The sequence below is a fragment of the Saimiri boliviensis genome, chromosome 4 (genome assembly GCF_048565385.1).
Source record: "Saimiri boliviensis isolate mSaiBol1 chromosome 4, mSaiBol1.pri, whole genome shotgun sequence".
In the NCBI taxonomy this organism is placed as follows: Eukaryota; Metazoa; Chordata; class Mammalia; order Primates; family Cebidae; genus Saimiri; species Saimiri boliviensis.
The window spans coordinates 113,088,498-113,107,740 of record NC_133452.1 but is presented as its reverse complement, the minus strand read 5'-3'; positions in this window follow the sequence as shown (position 1 = coordinate 113,107,740).

The following is a 19,243-nucleotide window of genomic DNA, read 5'->3' as shown; positions in this document are numbered from 1 at the left end:
ACAGCAGTGGGGTTGCTGGATCATATGCTAGCTCAATTTTTCGCTTTTTAAGGAAATTTCAAAGTGTTCTCCATAGTGGTTGTACTAATTTACATTCACACCAACAGTGTACAAGGCTTCTCTGTTCTCCACATCCTCACCAGCGTTTGTAATTGCCTATCTTGTGGATATAAGCCATTTTAACTAGGGTGTGATTATACTGCACTGTAGCTTTGATTTGCATTTTTCTGATGATCAGTGATGTTGAACAACTTTTCATATGCCTGTTTGCCATTTGTAGGTCTTGATATATTTTGCCTACTTTTTTATTGGATTATTCAAGTTTTTTTTAACAGTTGTTTGAGCCCCTTATATATTCTGAATATTAATGCCTTTGCAAATATTTTCTCAGTTTGCAAATATTTTTTTGCCAGTTTGCAAATATTTTCTCACGTTCTGTGGGTTGTCTTTCCACTTTGTTGGTAATATCCTTTGCTGTGCAGAAGATTGTCAACTTGATATGATTCCATTTGTCTGTTTTTGCTTTGGTTGCCTGTGCTTGTAGGGTATTGCTCAAGAAATTTTTGCACAGACTGATGTGCTGGAGAGTTTCCCCAATGATTTCTTATGGTAGTTTCATAGTTTAAGGTCTTAGATTTAATTGTTTAATTTATTTTGATTTGATTTTTTGTATGTGATGAGAGACAGGAGTCTAGTTTCATGTCTTTACATATGGATATCCAGTCTTCCCAGCACCTTTTACTGAAGACACTATCTTTTCTTCAGTGTATATTCTTGGCACCTGTGTCAAAAAGGAGTTCACAGTAGGGTTGTGGACTTGTTTCTGGGTTATCCCTTCTGTTCCATTGGGCCATGTGTCTGTTTTTATGTCAGTAGCATGCTGCTGTGGTCACTGTAGCTTTTTAGTATAATTGAGGTCAGGTAATGTCATTCTTCCAGTTTTGTTCTTTTTGCTCAGGATGGCTTTCGCTACTCTCGGTCTTTTATGGTTACATTTAAATTTTAGAATTCCTTTTTCTGTTTCTGTGAAGAATGTCATTTGTATTTTTATAAAAATTGCATTGAATCTGTAGATTGCTTAGGGCAGTATGGACATTTCAACAATATTGATTCTTCCAGTCCATGAACATAGAATGTCTTTCCAATTTTTTGTGTCTTGTTCAATTTCTCTCATTATTGTTTTATAGTTTTTATGATACAGATCTTTCACTTTTATGGTTAATTTCTAGTTTTTGAATTTTATTTGTGTCTATTGTAAATGGGAGTACTGTCATTTTATTTTCAGACTGTTCATTGTTGACATATAGAAATGCTACTGATTTTTGTATGTTGATTTTGTATCCCACAACTTGACTGAATTTGTTGATCAGCTTGAAAAGTTTTGTGGTGGTGTTTTTAGTTTTCTCCAAATCTAAGATCATATCACCTGCAAAGAAACATAATTTACATTCTTTGTTTCCAATTTGAATGCCCCTTATTTTGTTTCTCTTGTTTGAATGTTCTAGCTAAGACTTTCAGTACTATGTTAAATAACAGCGGTGAAAAGGGGCATTCTTGTCATGTTCCACATGTAAGATGAAAGGCTTTGATTTTTCCCCCCTATTCAATGTAATGCTAGCTGTAGGCCTGCCATATATGGCTTTTATTATGTTGAGTTATGTTTCTTCTGTACCAAGTTTTTTGATGATTTCTATCATGAAGAGATGTTGAACTTTATCAAATGCTCCTTCAGCATTAACTGAAATGATCATATAAGTTTTGTTCTTTCTGTACTTGGTCCTGATGAATGATCTAATGTATTGTTGAATTCAATTTGGTAGTATTTTCTTGAGGTTTTGTAAATCAATATTTATCAGTGATCTTGGCCTGTAATATTCTTTTTTGATGTGTCTTTGTCTGATTTGCGTATCAGGCAATACTGGTTTCATAGAATTAGTTAGGAGGTACAGTATCTTCCTCTGTTTTTTGAAATATTTTGAATATGATTGGTTTTAGTTCTTTAAATGTTTGATAGAATTCAGTAGTGAAGCAATCACATCCAGTAATTTTCTTTACCAGAAGACTTTTTATCATGGATTCAATATTGTTATGTGTTTTTGGTCTGTTCAGGTTTTGGATTTCTTCCTGGTTCAATCTTGGTGGGTTGTATATATCTAGGAATGTTTTCATCTATTCTAGATTTTCCAGTTTATTGGCATGTATTTGCTCACAGTAGCCACTAATGATCCTTCCAATTTCTGCAGTATCACTTGTAATGTCTTCTTTTTTCATTGCTGACTATTTATTTGTATGTTCTCTGTTTGTGTCTTAGTCTGGCTAAAAGTTTGTTAGTTTTGTTGAACTTTTCAATAAACCAACTTTTAATTTCACTGATGTTTTGAATTTTGTTTTTATTTCCATTTCATTTATTTCTGCTCCATTCTTTATTTATTTTCATCCACTAGTTTTGGGTTTGGTCTTCTCTTGTTTTTCTAGTTCTTATAATGCACCATCAGATTGTTCATTTGGAGTGTTTCCTCTTTTCTGGTATGGGCACCTATCTTCCCTCTTAGTACTGCTTTTGGTGTATCTCATAGTTTTTGGTGGGTCGTGTTCCCATTATCTTGTGTTTCATGAAATATTTTCATTTTCTTCTTTATTTATTTACCCACTGGTCATTGAGGAAAATATTGTTCAATTTCCATGTATATGTTTAGTTTCCAAACTTCCTCTTATTAATTTGTAAACATTCCATTATAATCCGAGAACATGCTTAATATTATTTCAGTTTTTAAAAATGTTTTAGAACTTGTTTTGTGACCTAACATATGGTTTTATCCTTGAAAATGATCCATGTACTGAGGAAAAGAATAGGCATTCTGCAACTCTTGGATGAAATTGTTTGGTGAATATCTATTAGATTCTTTTGGTCTGTAGTGCAGATTAAGTTTGATGTTTCTGTTTTGATTTCCTGTCTGGTAGATCTGTCCAGTATTGAAAGTATGGTGTTTAAGTTTCTAATTATTATTGTGTTGGGGCTTCTCTCTCTTTTTAGCTTCAATAATATTTTCTTTATATACCTGGGTGCTCAAGTGGTGGGTGCATATGTATTTTAGATTGTTATATCCTTTTGCTGATTTGACACCTTTATCATTATATAGTGACCTTCTTCGTCTTTTCTAGATTTTTTCTAGCATTCTGTTTAGTCTGCTATAAGTATAGCAACTACTACTGTTTTACTGGTTTCCACTTAGGTGGAACATATTTTTCAATTCCTTTATTTCCAGTCTATGTGTGTCTTTATAGGTGCAGTGTATTTCTTTTAGGCAACAGATTAATGAGTCTTTTTTTTTTTTTTTTTTTTTTTGTAATTCATTCTGCCATGGGATGTCTTTTGATCAGAGAGTTTGGTCCACTTACATTTCGTGTTATTATCGGTAATTAGGGACTTACTCTTGCCATTTTGTTATTTGTTTTCTGGTATTTTCTTTCTTCTTTGTTTCCTTCCTGTCTTCCTGTAGTGAAGGTGATAGTGAAGGTGATATTTTCTGGTCATATAATTTAGTTTTCTTACTTTTTGTGTTTTGTGTTTGAAGTTATCATGAAGCTTGCTAATACTATCTTATAATTCATTATTTTAACCCAATAACAACTTAACACTATTTGCATCAAGAAACAAGCAAAAATAAAACTAATAAAAACCCTATGCCTTAACTTTATTCCTCAGCTTTTTAACTTTTTGGTTCTGTTTATATCACATCATACTGTATCTTGAAAAGTTGTAGTTACTGTTTTTGATTGGTTCACAATTTAATCTATTTAGAACCACAGTAGTTTATACATTGCAGTTACGGTGTTATAATATTCTGTTTTTCTGTGTGCTTAGTACTGCCAGTGAGTTTTGTACCTTCAGGTGATTATTTATTGTTCATTAATGTCCTTTGCTTTCTGATTGAAATACTCTCTTTTGCATGTCTTGTAGGACAGGTCTGGTACTGATGAAATTTCTCAGTTTTTGTTTTTCTGGGGTAGTCTTTATTTTTCCTTCTTGTTTGAAGGATATTTTCCAGATATACTATTCTAGGGTAAAAGTTATTTTCCTCTGTCACTTTAAATGTAGCATGCCTCTCTGATTTGGCCTGTAAGGTTTCTACTGAAAAGTCTGCTGCCAGACATATTGGAGCTCCTTGCATATTATTTTTTTCTTTTCTCTTTCTGCTTTTAGGATCCCTTCTTTATCTTCGACCTTTGAGAGTTCAATTATTAAATGCCTTGAGGTAGGTTTTCTTTATATGTGTAGTGGGGGATAAATTTGCTTGATGTTCTGTAACCTTCTTGTACTTAGATATTGCCATATATCCTATATTTGGGAAATTCTGTTATGATCCTTTTGAATAAACTTTCTAGCCCTATCTTTCTTACCTCCTCCTAAGATTTTCTAGTTCTTGGCTGGGTGCAGTGGTTCACTCCTGTAATCCCAGCACTTTGGGAGGCCGAGGCGGGTGGATCAGGAGGTCAAGAGATCGAGACCATTCCTGGTCAACATGGTGAAACCCCGTCTCTACTAAAAATACAAAAAATCAGCTGGGCATGGTGACGCCTGCCTGTAATCCTAGCTACTCCAGAAGCCAAGGCAGGAGAATTGCCTGAACCCAGGGGGCAGAGGTTGTGGTGAGCTGAGATTGCGCCATCGCACTCCAGCCTGGGTAACAAGAGTGAAACTCTGTCTCAAAAAAAAAAAAAAAATATTTTCTAGATCTTGTAGGTGTGCTTGCTTTTTATTTCTTTTTCTTTTATCTCTTCTGTGTATTTTCAAACAGTTTGTCTTCAAGCTCACTAATGAGCTTGATCCAGTTTTTCTTTTTAAGGTCTCTGGTGAATTCTTTAGTATGCCTATTGCATTTTTCAGATCCAGAATTTCTGTTTAATTCTTTTAAATTATTTTCATCTCTTTGTTAAATTTATCTGCTAGAATTCTGAATTTGTTTTCTGTATTATCTTGAATTTCTTTGAGTTTACTCAACACTGCTGTTTTGAATTCTCTGTTTGAAAGCTAACATACTTTATTTTTCTAAGACTGGTCCCTGATGCCTTATATAGTTCACTTGCTGAGTTCATGTTTTCTGGATGACATTGATGCTAGTAGATATTCTTTGGTGTCTGGGCATTGAAGAATTCAGGTATTTATTGTAGTATTCGCTGTCTGGGCTTACTTGTAGCCATATTTCTTGGAAAGGCTTTCCAGATATTTGAATGGACTTGGGTGTTGCATTTTAAACTGTATCTGCTTTAGAGGGCACCCCAAGCCCAATAATGCTGTGGTTCTTTCAGACTCATGGAGGTACCACTTTGCTGGTTTCTAATGAGATCCAGAAGAATTTGTGGATTACCAGGCAGAGCCTCTTGTTCTGTTTTCTTTCTTTATCCCAAACATAGAGAGTCTGTTCTGAGACACCTAAAGATGGAGTTGGAGTAACACAAGCACCCTTGTAGTCACTACCACTCTGGCTGTGCTGAGTCACATGTGAAGCCAGCACAGCACAGTGTATCACCCAAGGCCTGCTATAACTACTTCTGGGCTATTGTCTATGGTTTCTTATGGCCCTGGGGCTCTACTATCAGCAAAGTTAACCAGGCCTCTGTCCTTCTCTTCAGGGTGATGATGTCCTCCATGCCCTGGGTGGCTGCAGAAGTGTCACCAGTAAGTCAGGGACTAGAATCAGAAATCTTAGAAGTCTACCCTTTATCATATTGCAGCTGAGCTGGCACTCAAATCACAAGATGCAGTACTTGCCATTCTTCCTTCTCTTTTCTAAAGTAAGAGGAGCCTCAACCCATAGCCATTGCTACCCTAGGCCATGAGGAATACTGCCAAACTACTGTCAATGTTCCCTTAAGGTCAAAGGTCTCTGAAGTCAGCTTGTGGTGAATGCTGCCTGGTTTAGGACTCAGCCTTCGAGGCAATGGGCTCCCATCTGGCCTAGGGAAGGTCCAGAATTGCCATCCAAAAGTCAATTCCTGGAATCAGGGACCCCAAGAGTCAGCTTGATGCTCTAACTCACTGTGGCCATAGTAGTATCTAAGGTGTGCAACAAAGTCCCCTTTACTTTTCCCTTTGTTTTTCTTAAGCAGAAGACATTTTTTCCCAAAGCCCCAGCAGCCGGTAATGTGCTAACCCTCACCTGAAGTCAGCAACTCTCAGAGGCTCACCCAAAGCCCTGGATGTAGTATCTGGGTTTTGTGCTGGTTGTTGAGTCCATGGGCTCTTCATTTAGCAGGTGATGAATCCTGGCAGAATTGGGTCATTTCCTCCAAGGCAGCAGGTTCCCTTCAGGCCCAGGATGTGTCTAGAAATATCATCTGGGAGCTAGGGCCTGAAACAAGGGAACTTATGTCTCTTACGTGTGCCCTATCTTCCTGTGGCTGAGCAGGTGTCCAAGATGCAAGACAAAGTCCTCCCCACTCTTTCCTCTCCTCTCCTCAAGTGGAAGGAAGGGGTCTTTTTTTTGAGCCACTAGCTATGCATCCTGGGGTTGGAGTAGGAGTGATGCCAACCCTCCATTAGCTACCCCAGCTGGTATCTTAGTATGTTGCATGCCCTCACAGTCCAGTGTGTCTGGGGCTGGTGAAGTTCTAGGACTTGTCTAAGAGTTGCAGTCCTTGTGGCCTAGGCTGCTTTTCAAATTTACTTAGATACTGATAGCACTTTGGCCCTTGGTAGTGAGGTTTGTGGGTACTCAACTGTGGACCTCTGGAATTAGTGATTCCTCTGGGCTGGGGCTGGTTTAAATGTTCCCTCTGTGGTTGGGCGTCAGCTGGGTTTGGTCTGGTTTTCCTTTCTGCTCCAACTGAACAGCACTGAGTTCAGTGCCTCACAATTGCTGTGTTCTTCCTACTCCAGTGCCCAGAGAAGCTCTCTGTATCATGTAGATTTTGCCAGGGGTAGAAAAGGGGTAGCATCCATTTCAGACTTGTTTTATCTATATCTTCAGTGCCTCTTTCAGCAATAAGAAGTTAAAACCATGAACATGAGTACTCACCTGACTTTTGGTTCTTATGAAGATGTTTCTTTTCTGTGTATGCAGTTTTCCATTTTTTATTTTTATTGTTTTTGAGACAGAGTCTCACTTTGTCACCCAGGCTGGAGTGCAGTGGTGTGATCTTGGTTCACTGCAACCTTCGCCCCCTGGGTTCAAGTGATTCTTCTGCCTTAGCTTCCTGAGTAACTGGGACTACAAGTATGCACCATCATGGCCGGCTAATTTTTTTAGGAGAGATGGGATTTCACCATGCTGGCCAGGCTGATCTCTAACTCCTGACATCGAGATCTGCCCACTTTGACTTCCTAAAGAGCTGGGATTACAGGTGTGACCCACCATGCCTGGCTCCTCTGTAGGTAGTTTTTAGCTTGGTGTCCTTGTGGGAGGATGATTGGTGGAGTTTTCTATTCGGTCATCTTGCTCCACATCTCTCACTGTGGTTTAAATTTTCATTTCTCAAGTAATTAGTGATGTTGCACAATTTTTCCATATGTTTATTGTCCACATGTGTGTCTTCTTTTGAAAAGTGCCGGTTAATGTTTTTTGCCCACTCTTTAATAAGGTTATTTGTTTTTTGCTTGTTCATTTGTTTAAACTTCTTATACATTCTTGATATGAGACCTATTTGGTTGCATGGTTTGCAAATATTTTCTCCCATTCTGTAGGTTGCCTGTTTACTCTGTTAATAGTTTCATTTGCTGTGCAGAAGCTCTTTAATTTGATTAGGTACCACTTATTTTTGCTTTCATTGCACCTCCTTTTGGCATCTTTGTTATGAAATTTTTACAAGGACTTATGTCCAGAGTGATATTTTCTAGGTTTTCTTCCAGAGTTTTTATAGAATTGGGTTTTACATCTAAGTCTTTATGTCTTCTTGAGTTGATTTTTGTAAATTGTATAAGGAAGGGTCCAGTTTCAATCTTCTACAAATGGCTAGTCAGTTATCCTAGCACCATTTATTAAAAAGGGAGTGGCATGAAAAATCAATTTTTATATTTTATTTTTTGGAATCAGGTTTTAAATAAAGTTCACATATTATAATTGGTTAAAATGTCTTGTTTATTTTAATCTATAGCAGTTTATTCCTAATGCCACTTTTTAATTACAAAAAGTTTATTTTTACAGTAAGTTGCTATAAGATAAAGTTCTAAATAATACATAGTTTTGCATAGATTAATAGTATTTTGTTTTCTTGTGATATAATAAAAATGGTGCATTTCAATGACACTTAGATCTGATGAAAGAGAGTAAAAGTTAAATGTTTCTGTGTTCCAGCTTCCTCTTCTGTACAGCTAGAAGACTAGATAAGGAAATCTGAGGATCTTTCTTGTTCTAAAAGTCTACGAATTTACACAGATGAAAAGACCCTATAAACTAAGCTGAACTGGTAGAAACAGATCTAAGCAACTTCTTTGCCCTACTTGAAGTAAACTTAGAATATCTGTACATGTCTCCTAAACAAGCCTAATTTCACAGTGTTAGGGTATGACATCTAATTTACTAAAGATTTTCTGGGCAATACAGAATGTAGTATCATATATAAAAAAACAACCCTTCTAAAACCAAGCCATTAAAAGTTCTTGTTCCATCCCTCTCCAAGTTCTGTTTTGGCCTCTGTCTTCTTTTTCTATTGAAACTCATCATCGTAGGGTTTCCAGTTTCATTTTATCCTGCTCTGCTTCCTGGGATTCTTATCAAATATTTATATCTTTATATTTTCTCAAGCTTTTCTTTATTGCCTCTGTATCTTCATACCTACCACACTGATCATCAAACAATCTTCTTTAGAAGGCAAGTGGGAAAGTGGGAGGTTTTCTTCATAGTAAATAATATTTTACACATACATTTACACTGAATTTATGCCCTTATGAAGCACCTCTGTGCCAGAAACTAGGCAATATACTAGGAATAAAAAAATTAATATCTTCTCCCTTTTTCTCATCAATTTATGGCCAAATTATTTATATGAATTATAAAAATGTCAAGGTTGTTCGTAAAATAAAAGACCGTGTGGTTTGTTTTTTGTTTTATTTTGATGGAGTTTTGCTCTTGTTGCCAAGGCTGGAGTGCAATGGCCCAATCTCAGCTCACCACAACCTCCACCTCCTGGGTTCAAGGGATTCTCCTGCCTCAGTCTCCAGAGTAGCTGGGATTACAGGCATGCACCACCACAGCTAATTTTGTATTTTTCAGTAGAGAGGGGGTGTCTCCATGTTGGTAAGGCTGGTCTTGAACTCTCGACTGGTAGGTGCACTCTGAATGAAGAGATCACCTAAACAGGCTTTGTGTGAGAAACAAGGCTGTGTATTCACCCAAGTTCGGGTAGGCTGAGTCCAAAGAGAGTCAGTGGAGGGTGGTGGGATAGGAGTTGGTTTTATAGGTTTGGGGTAGGCAGTGGAAAGTTACAGAAGTTACAGTTTAGGGTGGTTTTTGTAAGTTGGGGAGATGATACTGGGGGATTGTCACAAGGTCCAAGAACCAGTGTCACAAACTTGACTTATCAGTTGAGGGAGGAACGGCTGAGGCAGGAACAATGGCACAATGTTGCAAGGTCAGTTAATGAGGCTGCAGTGTCCAGTGTCACAAGGTTGATTCAGACTCTCTGGGTCCCGGAATCCACCTGGAGGTGTATGTGCAGGTCACAGGGGTCACAGTGGCTTAACTAGGGTGTGGCCATGGTGCAGTCAGTTCAAAGAACCTTGCACCATCAGATGATCTGCCTGCCGCGGCCTCCCAAAGTGCTGGGATTACACGCTTGAGCCACTGCACCTGGTTGGTGTGATAATTTAAAAAAAGACAATTCATGATTTATTACACTTTTGCATTCATTAGATTTCCATGGCATATTTGCATATTCTCTTAGTGTTTGTGGGTGATAGAAAGCTATTGTGAAGCCAAAACTCTTCTGCCAGGATTCCATCAGGAGTTACATGCTGGCTCCATATCGCAGTCTGTGCTCAGAGTAGGATGAGAAATCTTTCCCACAGGAAATGAGATAATGCATCTACAAACTCATTTATCTTCTCAGGAAAATACATTACTATAAGATGTATTTTTATGGTCTACACATTTTAACAGGCACACAGCAGTTACACTTGATTTTTCTTCTTTAGGGTCACTGATTAACAATCATAATTGAGAATGTCAAATGCATCTTCATGTAAAAAAAAGAGTTTTATTTTTATAGGCAAAACAGTCCCAAATGACATTTTTCTGCATAAAAGACAGCATGCTGTTGTAGGAGATAGAGTTAGTGTGCTATAGAGTTAGAAGACCTGGGTTTTACCATTTAAAAGCCATGTGACCTTGGACAATTTCCTGAGTCTGTTTATCTATTATATGAAAAATGAGAAGCTCTCTAAATCATAAAAACATTGATAAGATTAAATTCGATAAGGTGAATGAAAAGAATTCTAAATATACAAGTCACATGCAAACAAGGCTTGGGTTATTAGTCTACTGGGCGCTGACTACTACTTTGAATCTTTACATTCTCTTTTAGGTTAATATGGAAAAATACATATGAAACACTTAAAATGTAAAAAGAGGTAGTGACATCACTTGCTGACTTAAGTCTGAACTGAAATTAGTTAACCTGGCTATATATGGAAGAATTTCCATTTAAATGGAAACATTTCACTAGCCACAAACAGACTTAGAGGTGGTTTCCTGTTTATCTTTAAATGGATGTTGTGGTTTCTTCTTAATGATTGGAGGAAGTTCCAAATTTTGGTGAAATGATCTCATTTAAACATAGAGCAGGATATGAGAAAGAATGATTAATTTGTTGTTCTGATTGATGATGTATATTTTACACACAGCTGGATAAGTCTATTAATATAATTAAAAATTTATTTTATTTTTTAATGAATATTGATTCTTATGTCCTAAGCATTGTTGTAGAGATTAATAATGCCAATAATGAAGACATTGTCCGCGCTTTCAAGGAGCCGTTAATTTAACTTAAAAATAGGCAAGGAAATCGGTGATTTCAATATAAAGTGGTAACTGTCTTTAGAAGTTGGTATGATCTGCTTTCTTGGCTGCTGCCTCTGGAGTAATTTTTTAACATTTCCGTGTAAGAATTCCTATGTTCACATAAGTATGCAATGAAAGGTCTACTTTTCAGCTCAGATTCATTTATTGTTTCCCACCCGCTTTCCGCAACCCAGAAGGTACTTAGTGAGTCTCCTTTAGTGACAAATAGTATTTGAGTCTTTCCATTAGAGTTACTCATGATTTCTTTTCCTTTGTCTAATAGTCACAAGATTTCTGCTAGAACAGAGAGAATAGAGTCCTCAGAAACATAAACACAAGTTACTTAGTTTAATTAAATTATAAGGCTGCAGCATTACATACTCACAGGCGATATTTTGCTGAGTAAAATGGCAGGAAGCCAAAACTTTCATAGAAATCTGCTGATAATGCAACATTTAAAAACTGTGATTTGAAAATATACAAGTGAATGATGATTTCTTAAAAATGCAGTAATGTTTTAGGAACCATACCAGTGCTGATAGCAGGGGATGAAAGGGTCACAAATTCCAGAAAAGAGTAAGTTCTCTGTCTTGCTTACTCTGGGTTATGGTGGTTACCCATTTTCTGGTAAGGAAGAACTAGAGGTTAATACCAGAACTTACTAAACATACCATAGGTCATTGTTTAGGGGCTACTATTTTCACAGGGCTATGTGAAAAATGTAACTCCTTTCCTTGCCTATGAATTTAAGCTCACTTAGCCCTCATTCTGCTAGATAGTAGGAAACTTTATCTAGACAATTCCAGGTGAGCCTAGACATCATCCGGTGTTTCACCAAGTTTACTTTTCTCATTTCCCTGTTCTTCTCTTCATGAAAGCATCTAAGATCTCCAGCTTTGGCAGAACTATCAATCCATGCTGGCACCTGTCAGATGCCTGTGTTTGCCTCTCTGAGCTCCTCTCCTGACGACATGGCCTCTCCAGATCTACATATTGTTTCTTAGCTTATATTAGGCTTCTTTGCTGTTTTATTTGACACTTTGAGATGGGACTACAAAAGACTTGCTGGGTGGGCTTCAAGCTAGCTGGCCAGGCTCTCCTGCAGCCATCCTGCCCTCACTTTGTCATAGAGGTAAGAGTAACTTTGGCAAGGTTGCCACCCTTGCAGCTCCAGGCAAGCAGCCTGCATACTTCTTTTACTCTGGGATTCCTCTAAATGTAGCTTTCACTAGAGCTCTGTCTGGGGCACCTAGAAGGTGCCCTCCACTTTCTAGGCCCTAAGGGGTTTTAGCCAGTTTTGGGGTGAAAGATGGTGATAAATTCCCATGGTATCATATTTTCCTTCAAATATTACTATTACACAGCTAGCCTGTGCCTTCATAATGAAAATCTGGGAATTTTATGTCTTGTCTGTCCCCTGATTCTGCACATGTTTGCGGGTGATGGAAGACATATTTAGTTCTGTCAGGTAGTATAAAAAACATGGTACTATGAAGAAAAGCAGCATTTTTTTTTTTTTTTTTTTTACAATGTGCATGGTCATTCTTGAGAATTCTGCCATTATCTTCATAAAGTTCTGGGGTTAGTAATGCCTCCAGGTGGCTTTGCAGGTAAATGGGTCAGATAGGTAGCCTTTCAGATGAAGCTTTAATGCTTAGGGCTGGTAAAGCTGGTAAGAACTACTCTTGGAGAATTCAGTTTTTCTTTATCTAGAGACGTAACAGTTGTTTATGTGAAGAGAGCAAAGAATTACAGAAGAGGAATTATGTTAATATTTTACTTCAGAGACAGGTTTAATTTGTTTTTACTTCATGTGCCCCTTTGGATATGGAGCTGATAGTAATTTATTGCTGAGAGAACTAAAATGATCAGTTCATTGGAAACTCTTTAAGGAAAACGCCTATTTATCACATCACCTTAGTCCTTACTTGTAGAAGAGGGCATAGTAGTACCTTAAATTTTACGGAATGAGTAGACTTTCAGGCTGCAATGTACCAACTTGCCCTGTAAGTTTTGTCAGGTAATCTTGGTATATTTTTCAAACATATTTCTTAGGACTGTCAAAAAAAATCAGAGACAGAAATTAAAGTGACAATGGAAAATTGTATTCAGGACTATTGCAAGGGAGAAGAGTGACCCCAGTAGAGAACTGGGCTTCATTCCAAAGACATCAGGGATAAGTAGGGATTTACAGCCAAAGAACAGGGAGTCAGAAAATTTTTAAGAAGATATATCAAGTCTGGCAGAAATTCTGGCAGAACCAACGTAACAGGATTCCTGCTGAAGGCAGGCCAGGGTGATTAGCTAAAGAGTGAGCAGAGAAAGAAGTTTGATGAGATATTGAGGATGATCAGATATTTAGGATGAGTAATTCTTTCTTGCTAAACTGTGTTGGTAGTCTTATTTGCTAAAACTGGATTTTATATATGTGTTCACAGGCAGGCCCAGGAGAAAGTTCAGAAGCTTGACTAAAGTTTGGCCAAGCAAATAATTGTTAGAATATAGTCCTACAAGAAGCCAAATGACAAAATAATAATAATAATAATAATAATAAACAGAAGATTTTTTGGCAAGTGAGTTTGAGAAATAGCTGTATACCACATGCACCTTTGAGAGTGTATTTTAAGTAACATTGTACCAAAATGTCTCCTTTAGTTCTTTCTCTATGTGGTCTGTTAATATGCTTCTTTCTTCTTTTTCTCATTTATTAAACATTAGGATATAATATACTAACTTCTATTAATAACTGATCATCATGACAGTCATGATTAATTAAATTTTGGTTACATAAATACGACATTGGGGAAATACAGAAAAAAAGGTAGGTTTCGTTTATCTGTAGATATTTCAATTGTACCGCTTCTTGATATTTTAGTAAGAGTTTGCATATGAGAAAGTGCTCAACTTTGAAAAAAACCACTTTATAAGTCCAAAGACTTAGGAGGAGTTTCTAATGTATAATACAAATGCCAACAAATAAGCAATTTGAGAAATTTTCTTACTGAACTTCCTGTTTATTTGACATGTGTATAAAAATTAGCCTTCTTGATTTCTTCATGGCTGTGCTTGATTGCATAAAGTTGCTTTTACCTGGCCATCTTTCAACATGTGATTTTTCATTTGGAGGTGCTAAGTTGAAGGAAGCTGCCATAAATTGCTAAAAATAATACATTGAACTGTAAATATAAATCACTTAGATTCCAGTATATTTATTTATATGCTACTCTGTTTCTAAAATAATTTGAAGAAGCTTATTATTTTATGTACAGAAATTTTTATGAAGAGCATAATGAGTACAGTGAACATGGCTGTAATTACTATTCCAGCCCTGAAAGCCACTGTGATGAGGTCATGGAATTATGATCTCTTCTAAGCTTATAATTGTGAGTGAACATATGTACAAGTTTATATTACTGCAGTGGGATCCTCGGAAAGAACCACATTCTGGAAACATTTAAGACAAAATAAGCCTTTCTGATCTGCTAATAAAGTAAACAATCCTGATTTAAAAAGCATAAATCATGTGTTAGGGACGAAAATGTCAAGTTTTTTGTGTGAGATCACAGCTCAGTACTTGCTTCAGAAATAAGTTACGCAGTTTTTTTATTGTTTAAATATAAATAATTCACATTCCAAAAATGTCTCCTTAGGCTAACTCAGTATCATTTCAAGGTTTTTTTTTTTTTTTCAAGTTTACACTGGACCTGAATCTTGTCTTTCAAGCAGATAAGACATACTCTCTAGAATAACTGGCACATTAATAATTAGCCAACCCTGGGGCACAGGGAGGAAAGAAAACATTTCAGGGCTATTAGACACCAAACAGCACCTTCAAAATGGGCTGTGCCTGGTGAGAAAGAATGGGGGATGGCCATCCAAATGTCTGCACTTGGAGATTCTGCAAAGAGGCTTCACCTTACAATGATTCTTTATGCAGCTCACATTTTTCTGTGAGAAGTGGCTAGACAGAAATGAAAATTGCGAATTGATCTGCCTGCCCAGTAAGCCAAGCTTATAAAAGAAAATAATTTGCTCATGTTTTCTGACCTTGTCACCTTGTTTAAAAGACCAAAAGAACTGGTCTTTTCTTCTACCTTTTTTTCTGCTTCTGCAACTTGGCATGAATTGTGATTTGGAACAGAGTTAAAATCTGTTTAGGTGTTAGACTTATTCAGGGAATAATATATCCAAGGATGTATAATTCTGAACTTTCAAGAAAAACAGTCCTAAATGCAGCAAGTAATGCATTTTAAAGCAAACATGAAAGTATAATTTGCCTTAAATTTTTAAAGGGTTTTGAAACATTGAAATTCATTTATTAAAATAACTTAAATTTTACAGGTATTGTAGAAAACCTGAAAACTCTAGAAAAATATAAAGTAAAACAAAAGCATCTATATTTCTGTTACCCCCGAAGTGTCCTGTTAATCTTTTAGTGTTTTTCTTAAATATATATAATAACAGGCATTAATTTAAACATAATTTGTTGACCATGTTAATCTTTGAATATCTGAAAGAGTCAGCATAATCTGTAAAGTTGCTGTCTATTATAATAAAGAATATATGACATCAAGAAATATATTGGCTTTGGAGATATCTACATCATAAAACTCCTTCAAACAACCATGTGAATCAACTTGGAAGCTAATTCCCCCTCAGTCTAGCCTTCAGATGAGACCTCAATGTTGGCCAGTTTCTTGACTTACGAAAGACCCCTAAGCTGGAAGCATCTAGCTAAGCCACAGCTGAATTCTAAATGCACAGAAACAGTGACATAATGTTTGCTATTTTCAACCACTGACTTTTGAAATAAGCTGTCATGCAACAATAAGTAACTGGGATATAGCATACAATAATTAAATGGACTTTGGTTATTACACAAGCTCTGCCACTCATTTCATAATGTTAATCAAATCTCTTAACCTCTCTGGTTCATAGTTTGCTTACTTGTAGGATTTATCCAGATTAGTGCTTCTCAAAGTTCAGTCATTTATTTATTAATATTTTCTTTACCTACTTGCAGACTCTAGTGTTGTTTACTGAATTCTTCAAATTTTGTTATGATGCAAAAATTAAGCTAATTGGGTCATTTGGCAAACATTTCTTCAGTAAATATTGGTACTTTTCTAGTAGTAACACATTGATGTAGGATATTTTCCTCTTTATGACAACTTGTTTTTACCAGATGATTTATTACAACGAGCGAAAGTCTCAGACTAAATTCTGTTAAATGTACAAGCATTTACTGTATTTCACCAAAACTAAGATACCATCTACTGCAAGACACACAGTCATATTATGGAACAGTGAGGGTGAAAGAAACACTGCTAATCATAATTACAAAATTTAAGATATATTCAATTTCAGATATGTTAAAATGTGAGAAAAAAAGTGTATGGATTAAGATTAAAGAATCATTCCCTTTGTTAAAGAAATAAGGTATTAGCTACTATGCACCAAAAGAGGTCATCATCCATTCTATTCAGTACTTTTGAAGTTATACTTTTGACTTAAGGACACTAGCCCTAGAAAGAAAGTTTACTCCAAAAGGGATACTCTGTTGTTCTGATGCCAGGAACGGCCATCTTTGTAATAAGCTCAGGCTATGGGGTTCTCCATGCAATGGAAGATGGAGGATCAACATGGCTCTCATCTTAAGTGCTCCTGAACTTGTGTGCTACACTTGGCTTCTCAGGGATTATGCAGGGGTGATGGGATCTGCACAGTATTCCTAGATCACTTATTTTAAAGAACACATGCTTAAGGCAATAAAGATTATTTCTGATATACCTGACACTAATTAGTGAAGACTTTGATATAACTTTGATTAGGGACATGCTATCTTTTAAGTGTAGTTCTCTTTAGGTGTTGAGTCATCATTAGTACTTCAAATTTTAATTAATGATTCCTGATACGCAGATTAGAAATAGGTACTTTGAAATACAAAGCTGGCCGTTTATAATGAAGCATTTTAATAAATGATCACATCTAGTATAAAAACACTTATTTTTTTTCAAAGTACATTTATATAGTTAGGAAACTACTACTGTAAATGGGAAATGAGCAGTAGTGCTATAAATATAATAGAAGGCACCTGTAAAAAGGAACACATACATTGAAACAATGCTTGGTGCCATTGCCTAGTTAAGGCTCTAAACTTGAGGCCAGCTCTCCCTTTGTTAAAAAGGATTAATTGAGATTTGTTTCCTTGAATTACTCAGAGGGAAAAACAAAACAAGGCAGTCATTTTCTTATAATGTTACTCAATTATTTAAGGCTCTGTAAGTATACTACCAGGGCCTGGGTCCTATACTTTGTGAAAAACTATATTACATGATTTCAAAGTCTCTGACAGATTTAATATTCTTTGCGATACAATTTTTCTTGTGCTGCTTTTGTAAAGATGTGGATGGAAATGCATGTCGTTTTAGAAAATAGGGCATAGGTCATTGGCATCTTACACAGATTTGTTGCTGTAAATCATTGTACCAGGGAAGTATTTATTTTTCTAATTAGTGAGCTCACTAAATACTTCCGTGGTTCAAGGATTCACAGCAACAAAAACAGCTTACTAATAAATGAGAACATTATAAACAATTAGGTATTTTTTCCTCATGGTGCTCATGTTATACACTTACAACATTTATATTAAAGACTTTTAGGCTATATTAAAATGTTGACTCAAGCCTTCTGGTTTTAGAATCAGTAACAACAAGACAACAACAAATAGATTATTTGTGTGAAAGGAACTCTGCTTTCCTAAGCATTTTCCCCCCATTCTATTTGTCAATGATGATACTGCCATGTCTGATTTTTGGTACTACTTTGTCTTTATTTCTGGACAGAGAGCTTACGTTCTTCATTGGGTATGTCCTTCCATGTGGACCTTACAAAGCAATCACAACGTCAGATGTGCTTAAAGAGCCTGTTCTGATAACCAGTGGTTTGGTTTTCTATCTTTTTGGAAACATTCTTTGGCAGGGTATCTGCATTCTTTCTGACTTATTGCATAAGAGAGCCATTCTCTAACTCTCACAGGAAAATGAGAAAAAATGTTTTGTGACTTCCAAAAGTGAAATATGTTCTGGAATCAGTCACCTGTGAACAAATGTTACCCACACATTTCTTAATAGTGGGACAGGGAGTTCAGGGACAAATCCTTGACCATTTCTTAGGTTTTTCACCATTTGTTTTAAAGCTTATCCTCAACTACATGTTTTATTACCCTGATAAAGTTTGAGAGGGATACCTATTTTAATTCTTTTTTTTAAATTCTCTAGCAGTCTAGATGAATTTCTTTTATGCAGTTTAAGCAAGAACTTAAAAGGCCAAGCATTAGTATCTCTACTACAGAGTTTACCAGCAATTGGTATCTCTTGCCAAAACTTCTGATCTCCAATAGTCTTATTAATACTAATACATTTTAATACTAACTTTAATATTTCATTGAACTTGAAAACTTCTGATATTTAATACAGAAACTAGTTTTTTGCTTGTCTTAAATATTGTAGTAATCATCTCAGAAGTGGGTTTTTCTAGTACCGTAACTGAATATTAATAACTAAAAGTGGGTTGTATTGTAGACAAGATGTAAGAGTACAACTACTACTGAAAGTAAACTAGCCGGGCGTGGTGGCTCAAGCCTGTAATCCCAGCACTTTGGGAGGCCAAGGCGGGTGGATCACGAGGTCAAGAGATCGAGACCATCCTGGTCCACATGGTGAAACCCCGTCTCCACTAAAAATACAAAAAATTAACTGGGCATGGTGGCGCGTGCCTGTAATCCCAGCTACTCAGGAGGCTGAGGCAGGAGAATTGCCTGAACCCAGGAGGCAGAGGCTGCGGTGAGCCGAGATCGTGCCACTGCACTCCAGCCTGGGTAACAAGAGTGAAACTCCGTCTCAAAAAAATAAATAAATAAATAAATAAAATAAAGTTAAAAAAAAAAAGAAAGAAAGAAAGTAAACTAGCAATTAATTGTCTTTAATGCTGTTCTGTCTCCCTGGTAGCACTTATTCCCTTCTGTTTGTTTATTTTCTGTGCTTCCAATTTTAACGTCCATTATCAATATTCAAATATGCTATGTCTCATTCTCATGGAGGCTAATGTTGTAGTTTAATCCTCTCTAAGGTATTTGTTATTGACAGCTAACAGATATTATTTTCCTCAAAGGCAACAATGCTGATTCACAGCCGTCTTTTATCTAATCCGGAGAAGTGACTGACGGTGACAATTTTGGCTTTGAG